The following is a 12,239-nucleotide window of genomic DNA, read 5'->3' on the forward strand; positions in this document are numbered from 1 at the left end:
CAGGCTCGGAATCGGATGTCGTTCAATTCTGATATCATCTGGTTTGGAAGCCCGGTTCAACACTGGACCGGGATCTGTGGATCCCACCTCGGCCCATCTCTGTAATCCACGTCCTCATCTGGGTTGTAAAATCTGGATTGGATCCGTGTTGCGGTCGGCAGGCTGGCTTGCTGTCGTGTGGGACACACACACACACACACACATTAGGCCAGCTTTCGGGTTTCAGGAGAAGTTAGTAGTGAGTGTCAGTCCCCTTCCCGTCTCCACTCTCCAGTGCACCCAGACTCAGTTATTACGACTTCTAATTTGAGTTTCATTAGCTGTCAAAGTGTGTTTGTACTGTATGTATGCTTGTTTTTGGATAATGTGTTTAGATCTGTCTTCTAGACTTCAAGGTCTTCCATTTGTACGACACATTGTACCTACCTACAGTACCACAGGACTTTACCACACGTGTTTCTTTATCAGAGTATTTGCCACTTGTCGATGTAGCATTGTTCAGGTTTTCCGCCAGTATTAGTACTTTGACACACACACACACACACACACACACACACACACACACACACACAAACACAAACACAAACACACACACACTGCAAAAAAATACATACAGTACTTTTAAATTCCCCCAGAGAGATAACCCCCTCTAGTGCATAATATCCCCCTTCTCCTTTCTGGATTGCACTAAGATAATAAGTTACAGATATTTTTAAAGTTCAGTGCCAAAGCCTATAGTGATTTTATATCAATCTATCTATCTCTATCTATATGCGTTACCTAGAATATTATACATACTTGAGCTGTCTGTCAACAATTTGCAATTGTCAATGAACTGTAGCATTTGTTTTTGTCAATGAAATGAAATGAAATCTGTATAATAGGCGGCTCTTGATATCTCTCTCTCTCTCTCTCTCTCTCTCTCTCTCTCTCTCTCTCTCTCTCTCTCTCTCTCTCTCTCTCTCTGTCTCTCTTGTTTCCAGTGCAGCGCTGTATATTGCTCATCCCTGTTCATGACACGGACCTCATTTTAAACTCTCACCACGTCCCATCGTCATTTCTCTTAAACTATTTGAATCTCTCTGTATGTCTGCCTTTCTTTCCCCCCTCTGCTCACCTCATCATATGTCCAAAAGTTCAGCAGCCTGCTTTCTGCAGAGTGGGAAATTACGGTACTAGGAAACAAACAAAGAACTGATAACAAATAAAGAGAGTCTGACCTGGAAATGACCCTGGCAAAAAAAAATCCATGAAACCCTTTTGCAATTGTATTGAGTAGAAAATTGCTGGGCGGTGCTAACCCGCCAGTCAAAAAAAAATGTTGTGCTGCTGCTAAGTGGGTTGGTCTAGTTTATTTACCAGGCATGGGCGTGGCTGCAGGACTATCACTGTACTCATATTCACTGTCCAGAAATGCATGCTTAGGTGTCTCAGTCTGTCAGCCACCTGTCAACCATGAACCAGAATCCAGCATCTTCACCCTACATCCACAGTGCATTGTGCTTTAACCCTGTTTTGATAATGTGATTTGGTTTCAGACAACCATGTTTTTGGGGTGGTTGACATGTTGGAATGGGGGATCTTCTCTTTGTCTCCCGGTCTGAAACATTCACTCTTTTACTGCAGAGGGCACTACAAACAGTAGGACCAGTGATGGCAAGCCTAGATTCGTTCCATACAACCCAGTGCCACATATCTCAAATGATCCCAGGTGATCAACCAGGTGCTTTTCTGGTTTTATTGGACAGAGAAAACTAGGTCATTTGAAATATGCTGCACTGGATTGTAAACTAATGAATACAGGTTGCCCATCACTGCATGGGATACTGGTCACATTAGTAGTGCACTTTGCAGTGAACAAGTGAACATTTTGTATTGAGCTCTTCTGTTTGCCTTGGGTGCAAGCCAGTCTTTGTCCTCCAGTCCTTTCCTGTAGCCTCTGGCCTTGTGATGGAAGGCTCAATATCATCGATGATCAAGGTTTTTTTAAAAGTCAATATTTTGTAAGAACAAAAGGTCATTCTCTCATTTGCAATTGGGATGTGAGTGGGAGAAAGTCCCCCAAAAAGTTGCTCTGTGTTGGGGTTCGTTTCTCGAAAGTGCCGCTGCTAGTTTCCTTAGCAACTTACTCAGTACGAACTACAAAGAAACTCAACCCTTTCCCGAAAACCTCGTCCGGACGTATCCACGTTCCGATCAGAATGGTTAGCTTGTTTCCTGTTGTTTGGCACGTCACTCTTACTTGTGACTTTTTGCCGTCTTTGGGCGAGTTCAAGCAAGATTAAATGACAAGTGTCCTACTCTTAGTACACCAAAATTAAATAGATGAAAAGTCATGTAAAACAAAAAAGGTACAAAACACACACATACAAACAATATAACTCAGTCAGAGTCGGAAAAGATACTCCACAATCTTGCTTCTCGATCCCCAATCAATCAAGGCTGCGCAAAAAATATCACAGGATTCGAACCCACCAAGCAGCAGCCACTAAAAGCAGTCTTCTCTCGGAGACACACTGATCCAGAGATTCTACAAGAGATAAATTAAATTAATATATAGTGATGTAAACCAACATTTGCTTAGCCTATTGCTTTAATGAGGGAGGAATTTGGGGACCTGATAATGTTGACAAAAACGTACTGACTTTGTGTGTACTGAATCTGATGAGTCCTTCCATATGGTGCCGTCACTGTCTGCGACAAATGCACCCAAGCGGACCCAAGAGACTCTGGGTATTTCTGAAAACTCAGTTGTGTTATAAAACCTACTAGGTTCAAACTTCCATCAGACTTACACTCGACTTTGTTGGTTTGAGATTTTTGAGAAACTGACGTTCTCTACATATTGTTTTGTTTGAACTTACATCGTACCACGTTGGCTTAACGCTAACCTACATCGTTATTTGGGAAAGGCACCCCTGGTTGACAGAAAGGAAACTTCGAGGCAGTTAAGATGCTAGAGGACACTGGAAAGGACAGGATAAAGTAGCTTGACTTGCACCCCTTGTCTTTGCCTTGTGTCAATGTCAGTACTCACTACTTAACCTTTCCCCCCTGACCCCTGACCCCAGCCTCACCTGATCTCCTCTGTGGCAGGAGGCGGGTGTGGAGAATCTGCAAAACGATATATACAATCAGAAAGCATTAATATTACCCAGGCAAATAATGGTCAATAAAGAGACGATGTGTTTTCTATTATTATTAATAATGTAATTATTACCTTTCTTTTTTTCGCTTTTGTTTTTTTTAGGTTGTGTTTGTTTTTTTAATGTTTTACTGTTTGTTACTTTTCAAAGGTTGATGTTAACTGCCATTTTGTTTCTTTGGTTGTTTGTGGATTGTTTCCAACATCTCAAAGAAGAAAACGAGAACGTGAAAGCTTGGGGAGGTTGCAATGTGACGATGTTTTCTGGTTTTGTGTAAACTCATTGAGTCTAGAGGCAGAAGTGAACAGTCAATATGGAGGCAGAACTAGAGAATGAAACAGGCTTTCAAAGACAAATAGAATTTGACCTGAGCCCGGTCTGACCCATTTTGATTGGCAGCTTCGTAGAGCCTGAACTCGTTTGCAGTCCAATGTTTTTCAAATGTGCATATATGGCATATCAGTCAACAATTAATAATTTGTGCTGTAGGCCTACATTTTCAACATTTTGAAGAACTATGGTTACAGATGTCTGAGCAAGAAGGTAGTTTAGGCTAAAATAAATGATCTGTTCAAGAAAGTAAAAGTAAAATAGCTACCGGTACCGCACAAGTAATAATGCAATTCAATTCAAATTAAATATAAAAAAAATATGGGTGGTCCTGTCGGGTCCTGACGAGTTTGGTGAAAAATTCCCATCACTTGGCAGAATCGCATTCTGTATTTTCTTGATGTGTAATCATATTGCCAAAGACAAATGATTGAAAACATTATGATGTAAATATCACTGTTGACCATAACTATGAGCAAAATGTGTTTGTTTTGGTTGTTTTTTCGTTTTGATTTGTTTTGTTTTGTTTTGTTTCTTCCTCTCAACCACACCATCATGTTTTGTGCTGTATTGTCTTCCAATTGCAATAAAAAAGAGTTTCAAACATTGCAAAAACCTTTGAAGAATATGTTTTGAACTGTCTAATAATGAGGTCAGCTCCGGCAGTATTCTGGCACATAAGAAATCATGTGTTTAAATCTGGCACTTTGTAGGCATATGCACATTATGTATGATTTCTGGAAGGAGTTCATAACTCAATTTGAGAACGATGAAGGCTCAGATTTTATCTTCTGAAAGTTAAATTGGCATTGAAATTAAATTTGAAGTTAAATCTTGGATCAGGTTTAGGAATTTGGGTCAGGGTCATTGTGGGTGCCACTGCGAAGGCATGAAGCATCTGAACAAACTCATAACAAATATATATTATATTACATGTATATCATATTACATTATATAATACTATATTATATATATGCACTCATGTACATCCCATGTACAATGTTTATATGTAGGAAAATAAAGGCCCTCTCTGTGCTCTGCTTAGTTTAGTCTATCCAGTGTTTACAGATTAACCTATCCAACGCACGCACGCATGCACGCACGCACGCACGCACACACACACACACACACACACACACACACACACACAACAACAACAACAACAACACACACACACACTTCCTTCTTCACTATTGTGCTTGAGAGAGCATAAATGTCCTCTCCAGCCCATCTTGCTGATGAAGGTGTTAATTAAAGAAGTGCTTCTTTTATCAGGGTTGGACAACACACACACACACACACACACACACACACACACACACACACACACACACACACACACACGTGTCCATCCACACCGACTACACACACCTAGCAGCCACTCTGTTGCTATGCAACTGCAGTGGAGTGAGAAGTAGAGCAAGGGATGCAAAGAGCGAAGGAAACAGAGAGCGTGAGAGAAAGAGATACAGAGAGAAGGGGAAAATAAACATGAACTTTGAAAATAAGCAAATTCACAGTAAATCTTGTATGTGTTACTTTAACACTTTAACAAGAGAGTATAAGGAACTAGAAGAATGTTTGACTGTAAATGGTCTATGAACACTCCAAAGTGTACTGTGTTGCCAAACCAAGCTCAGGTGGCATTGCCAGTCTCAGATGGTGCCAGTACTGAGCTTCCTCTGTAAGCTGGGTCAGGTGCCAATAACCTGACTGTTGCCAGGAGAAAGGGTTACGTTACGCCTTCCTCCACGAACATTCATCTGGAGGTGCGCCATGGGCATAGGTCCCTGAAGGAATCTATAAAAAAACTGATGGTGATTAGGGAAACATTTGACTGACATTTTTAATGAGCTGCTACTTTAACTACTCTCAGATTCGAAAATAAAGTTAAAATTACAGTTAAAGGTTAAATAACTGTTAAAAGTCGATGAGTGAGTCCATGCCATTGGCCGTTGCTGGTGAAACAACTGTCGTGTTTCCCATATTTTCCCCTTCTTCGCTGTGTTTAAATGTTGACTACGTCACATCTCTGAAAATCCAGCGATCCTGGACTCCGTTTCTCGATTCTTGTCGTTGCTAACCGTCTTAAGTCGGTCTTGAGTTGGTCGTAAGTTGCTCTTGAGTTGGTCTTAAGTTGTTCTTGAGTTGATCTTAAGTTGGTCTTCAGTTGGTCTTTAGACGCAAGACCGACCGAAGTCGCGACCAACCTTTGGACGTACGTACGTACGTTCTCAGACACGAGGAAGTCTTCGGAAATGCTTGGAGTGTCTCGCCTCAGCTCGGCTGCATTGGTCGCAATCAAAGTAGTGACGGCGTCATGATTCACGTGGCTGTCAGATACAATAATTACAACGCTATCAAAGTCCACAAATCTTTGTCAACACAACCGTGCCCTCAAAACCATCCCTCGTCGACAGCAGAAACCAAATAATGCATTACATGTCACAATGTCTTATATTTTATTCCGGTTTTGCTAAATCAATTTACGATAAGTTTTCAGTAACTTCTCTCAGAAACCGGTGGTTGGTGGATGAGTGGTTGTCATGCCTTGCCGGAGGGTAATAGCAATGATTCTAGACCCGAAGGGATAAATGTATGCATGGACTTTTAAATCTCTAACATCCATAATATTCTCCTCTGAGTCCGCTTGAGTTCTAATTTTCACAATATGTTGTCGCAGTGGGAAACAAATACCCACGCGCGCACAACGTGGTCGGATTGCGCACACATTGTGAACATTTCTACTATGTCATTGTTGTCTATAGACTACGCTACACGAACTCCAACCCATCGCAACCCTGGGAAAAAAAATGCAGCTTAATGAAATAATGTGAGGATAGCCTACTCTGAAAGGCATGCGACATCACATTGGGATCATTTGAATCATTGCACATTTACTTAACGCGGCCCGCTGTCATATGCGCGAGGCAGAGGGTTGAGAATATGGACACACACACACACACACGCGCGCGCGCTACTGATATGTCGCGCTGTCTTTGGGTCTCTGTTTTGGGTCAGATATGTGTAACCTACGTTGTTACCCATGTCTCTACCTTGAAGTGACGAACTGGTTGCTTGGGGCTTTTTACGACGATGGAAGAAAGGAGGGACAGCTGTTAAGGTGGTTGCCGGAGAAAGCGCGGTCTTACTGTAGTTGAAGTAATTTTTTAAAAGGCTTCAACTGTGGATACCCCAAGGGATGCCTTCATTGCGCTCTTCAGTGCGAGAGGGCACCAAGTTAAGTCATTTCCCTTTGAACAACCACACAGAGTGGACAGTTAAATGCTGCTTGAAATGATAACTGAAAGGAGTCGAGAAATAATAACAAAAAAATATTTGTCTGTTTGTCGTCTTTCTGCCAGCACGTCTTTATGCGCAACGGCTACAAGAAAAACAATTGCCATTATGACCTTTACGCGTAAAGATGTGCAGGAAGGGATGATGCACGGAGGGTCCGTCAAACACAGTACACATGACATCTCCATGAAAGTCGTTACATACTTGTCAACGCAATCATGTCACCGAAATCCAGCCCCAATAACCAAATGTCGGTCTACATATCACTGTAGCATAATCACTCCAAATAACTACACAGAAATGGCCGGTGAAAGCGTGATGGCATGTATACTATCCTAATTCTCACTTGCTGGTGGTAACTGGTAACATATCCATTTCGGCTGAATTTTAAATTAAGCGCAGGTGCCTTATCTGCACAACAGTATATCCAGTATATCCACTTCCACTCATCTCTCTCTCTCTCTCTCTCTCTCTCTCTCTCTCTCTCTCTCTCTGTGTGTGTGTGTGTGTGTGTGTGCGCGCGCGCGCGCATCCAGGCTGGCGCGCGCGCAATTCGGGCATATTCGCAACTCTCTGCCTCCTCTCCCTCGTGCGCAGTGACAGTGGACCGTGTGGCTGACGCCATTGCAAAGTTATTTGGCGCGATTTTATTGTGCAGTGATATGTACAGCGACATTTGGTTATTGGGGTGGATTTTGGGGGCATGATTGTCTTCACAGGTATTTAACGACTTTCATAAAGATGTCATGTGTAGCCTACTGTGTTTGACGCACCTTTCAATCTTCCTGCACATCTTCAGGCACAATGGGCCAATTGTGGCCTACGTTGGACGTAAGGACTTGCTGGCAGGAAGACGGCATACACAACCAAATATATTTAAAATTGTCTAATCATTGGACATTTTGTGTGGTAAAAGTTAGACGCTTGTGCACTTGGTGGCAGTAATCAATCACTGTCACTTGAACTCTGCCTGAACCTGCCCCAAGACGCTGAAATGTCAGGAGCAAGACCAACTTAAGAACAACTTAAGACCAACTCAAGACCAAGCCGGAAGACTGTCTTACGAGCGACTTAAGACCTTGGTTACAACGTTGGTCTTAAGAACGAACAAAATGGCTAACGTCGTTAGCAAAGGCACTGTCGAGAAACGACCCCCTGATTGGTTCTATTGTGCGTTTTGGTTTGGGAGCAGGGCAAATCCACTCCACACCCTTGTGTGAGGTCACGAAGCTGAACGGAAAAACATGAGGGTCTGGCGAAGCTGCCAAGGTCTCCTTTGAGGTGTCATCCCAGCCAAAACACAGTGTGTGTCACCAATGACCAGGGCCGCCGACAGCTTTCTCTGGGCCCAGGACAAATTCATCTGAAAAGGCCCCCTACCCAATACATACAATGTAATGGAGACACGATTCTGGGCCCCCTATCTCCCTGGCCCGGGACAACATACCCTTTCCCCCCTCCCCTGTCGGCGGGCCTGCCAATGACAACAGCAACCATGATACTCACTCACAATGAAATACTGCTCTTCTTTAGTCATGGAGTCACCTTTTGAAAGGTGTTCATTCATATTTCCTCGAGATGCTATGGTCATCCACAGAAGAATTTTAAATGTGCATTCTTACCAAACAAAACTAACCAAGACTCCCACCTTCTTACTGCTTTCATAGAATCATGGGGTCATATTTTGGAACACATTTAGTCCAGTCTCCAGACATTTCTGTCATACACAGACCATTTTTTATTGTGTGTTTCATGTTTTTTATTACAACACCTCAGACCCTCACTGCTTTCTTGTTATGAAGTGGAACATCTACTGTGCGTTTACATGTAATATTGTCATTTTAAGACAGTACTATGACTCATCCTCGAATCGTTTTTCATTGTATGTGTTCTCAAACGCCACATGCCTGTTCTCTGCTTCTGTGGGTGTAACTTCCTCTTGGCTCCATGTCCAAAAAAGGTGCAGGCAGGCTTGCATCTGTTACCAAGGAAACAAAAAGAAAGAGAATGGTGATCATATGAGTCCTGTACTACATCCTTGACTTCTCTCTGCACCTGACTGAGAAGGGTGTGTGTGTGTATGCGTGTGCGTGTGCGTGTGTGTGTGTGTGTGTGTGTGTGTGTGTGTGTGTGTGTGTTTGTGTGTGTGTGTGCGCGTGCGTGCGTGCATGCTTGTGTGTGATTGTAGAGCAAGCATCCTTATTGGTCATACCCCTTGTAAAGACCTGACCTTTTTAATATTCTGGAAAAGAATATGTTCTGTAACCATGAAAGAGCCTATAATTCCTTTTCTATCAGATTTTGAAGCAAATTAAAAGAGGATCGCTTTTGCATCTTTTTAATGCACTTTGAAGTTTTCCATCAACATTTTGAATAGACTGGTTTGTGAGCTTTTGGGCCAGCGTGGCTTTCCTAAATCCCTTCAAACCTTTTCCATCAACTTTGTAGAAATAGAACTTTCCCGAAACCATTTCTTCCGACCGAATTAACTTTGTGCGTCAAATCCGGCGTTAGAGTGATATAACTTTTTTTACATCACAGGTGTTTCCTTTTGATGCAAATCACGTTAAAGCGAATCACGAATCACCTTTTTGATGGGAAAAAGTACTTAGTAATTCCTGGAGCCTAACATGCTTTAGAACACCTATCCCCAAAACATTCTTTTCATTGTGAAGGTGTGACTTTGAGAGTAATGTACGGTATGAAGGTGCGACTTTGTGATGTGTTCTAGTAAATACAAAGACAGGTTCTCGAATTCCACATGATATTCTATTCCCCCAAACATTCTTCAGAACTTGCACAGTCCAGTCTTGCCACAGTCACATCTGTAAAACACAGGGCACAAAGGTGTTCTCTCTCCTCACAATGTGCGTTTGGCACTGAATGAGACGACGGGGCTTTTTACGAGGTGTAGTGGAAAAAAGTGATCCAGGGAAGCGTAACTAAGAACCCCCTTGGCAATTACTCTGCCATTTATGCCCGTTTCCAAGGCAGCCAGCGAGCGAGTGAGGAGCGGAGGTGCTCATCGACACTGCGAATCAATAAATACACTGGCGGCAGGCAGCGGCGTGGAGCGTGCGCATGGTGGGGAGATAATAACCGTTTAAATCCATCACACGCCGCCTCGGGTCTCTCCCACGGTCGCCCGACATCAGACGCCAGAGCCGCCCGCGCAATGGGCATACCTAACAGCATTATAGGGGCTCACCCGCATGTTAAACACACAGACACAGACACAGACACAGACAGACAGACACACACACACACACACACACACACACACACACACACACACACACACACACACACACACACACACACACACACACACACACACACACACACACACACACAGACACACACACACACACACACACACACACACAAACACACATAGAGTACATGTAGGCCTACATAAAGACTTACACACACACACACGCACACACACATAAAACGTACACACACACCCACCTTAATATCATTGTGGGGCCCTCACATTCATATTAACCCAAACAATGGCTAAAGAATGCTAAACTGTGCCCAATCCCAAACAATCCCTAACCTTAACCTGTCAGTTAGCAAATGTTTTTACACTTTTACGGTTACCAGTAACAACAAAACTACCCCAGCGAAAGGGGTCAAAACATATGGGGTGCAGAATTTGGGGCGAAAGCCCCACCTTGTTGTGGTGGTCCAAAAACAGTGGCCTCATGAAGGTAGATTGGTGCAGCAACCCCCCCCCACACACACACACACATACATAAGGGCATGCATGCATGCACACGCACGCACGCACGCACGCACGCACGCACGCACACACACACACACACACACACACACACACACACACACACACACACACACACACACACACACACACACACACACACACACACACACACACACACACACACACACACACAGGCACAGATGCCTAGCAGCAGTATAGGGTAGAGCCACTTGTGCGATGGGCATAGCACTGTACCTAACCGCATTATAGAGGCTTTGGAAAGCTCATCTCTCTCTCCATATGATAAATGCAAAGCGGCGATCAGACTGGTCTCCTCCGACGATGGATCCCATTGACTTGCATGGTCAGACGCCAAATGCATTGTGGGGACTGTTGGCTCCGTTGCCTGACGGTGCTTACACACCGCAAGCCTGACATGTCCACTTAATGTGTCAGGTATCAGTCCGAAACTGTTAGAATACATGAAAACAGCTCATGCCTTGCACACAGGAGCATGGTGTAAGCGCGGCGCATGCCTGACCCCACGACCGGCAGACCGGAGATGTCCGCGATGCTCCATGAAAATAGAACTCGAATGGCTGGAAATGAATGGCTGCTGCCCGCGGATAGAAAGTGGACGCTGACTGTGCAGTGTGCAAGGCAGCCTGCGAACCTCTCAGACTCGTGATGCTCCCGGAGACGTAAAGTGAACGCAAATATCTTGGTGTGTTTCCACCGTGGCGGTTGTGGCAGATCTGTTCACCAATCAGACCGCCTGTACATGAAAATACAACCCCCTCATTGCGCCAGGCACACCGTCCGTCAACCATCAACGGAAGATGGCAGTCTGAATGACGAGTGAGTGTGCTGCTTTGAGGGGATTTGGGATGGTGGTGGGCCTTGACACAAGCAGTTGATACAGGACACATAGTATGGGTGCACACACACAAAGGGAAGCCGACTGGGTGGACAAAAGGGTTAGTTTTCCAGGGGCCATTGAGAAGAGGGGCCCAGAATTAGGTTCTCATAATGGCAGCTTGTTGAATTGATGATAACTTGAAGTCAGTTTAGGCACTGCTGACACATTGCCTATTGCATAGCTATATAATGCATATGACCCATTAGTCTGTCTGTCTGTCTGTCTGTCTGTCTGTCTGTCTGTCTGTCTGTCTGTCTATCTATCTATCTATCTATCTATCTATCTATCTATCTATCTATCTATCTATCACTTTACTGTAACACAAACAGCCTCTGAAGCTGTCTGTGTAATTGTGGATACCTTGAAGGCAGCTAAGGTCCTGCATGGTCCTGCATATAATTGAGGATACATTGAAGGCAGCTAAGGTCCTGCATGTAATTGTGAATACCTTGAAGGCAGCTAAGGTCCTGCATGGTCCTGCATGTAATTGTGGATACCTTGAAGGCAGCTAAGGTCCTGCATGTAATTGTGGATACCTTGAAGGCAGCTAAGGTCCTGCATGGTCCTGCATGTAATTGTGGATACCTTGAAGGCAGCTAAGGTCCTGCATGTAATTGTGGATACCTTGAAGTCAGCGTAGGACCGGCATCGTCTTACATGTAATTGTGGATACCTTGAAGGCAGCTAAGGTCCTATATGTAATTGTGGATACCTTGAAGGCAGCTAAGGTCCTATATGTAATTGTGGATACCTTGAAGGCAGCTAATGTCCTGTCTGGTCCTGCATGTAATTCTGGATACCTTGAAGGCAGTTT

The 12,239-nt window shown here is 43.9% G+C and overlaps 1 protein-coding gene across 4 annotated transcripts in view; it reads left to right on the forward strand.

Moving 5' to 3' along the window:
- foxn3 (forkhead box N3) overlaps positions 1–4,081 on the forward strand; it is a 198,390-nt gene extending 194,309 nt beyond the window's left edge. For all 4 annotated transcript variants that reach the window (XM_063183858.1, XM_063183860.1, XM_063183859.1 and 1 more), the window contains exon 6: positions 1–4,081. This exon is cut by the window's left edge and continues 2,651 nt beyond it. The gene's annotated coding sequence lies outside the window, so the exon portion shown is untranslated.
- Positions 4,082–12,239: the final 8,158 nt, after the last annotated feature.

The sequence above is a fragment of the Engraulis encrasicolus genome, chromosome 19, assembly GCF_034702125.1.
Source record: "Engraulis encrasicolus isolate BLACKSEA-1 chromosome 19, IST_EnEncr_1.0, whole genome shotgun sequence".
NCBI lineage: Eukaryota > Metazoa > Chordata > Actinopteri > Clupeiformes > Engraulidae > Engraulis > Engraulis encrasicolus.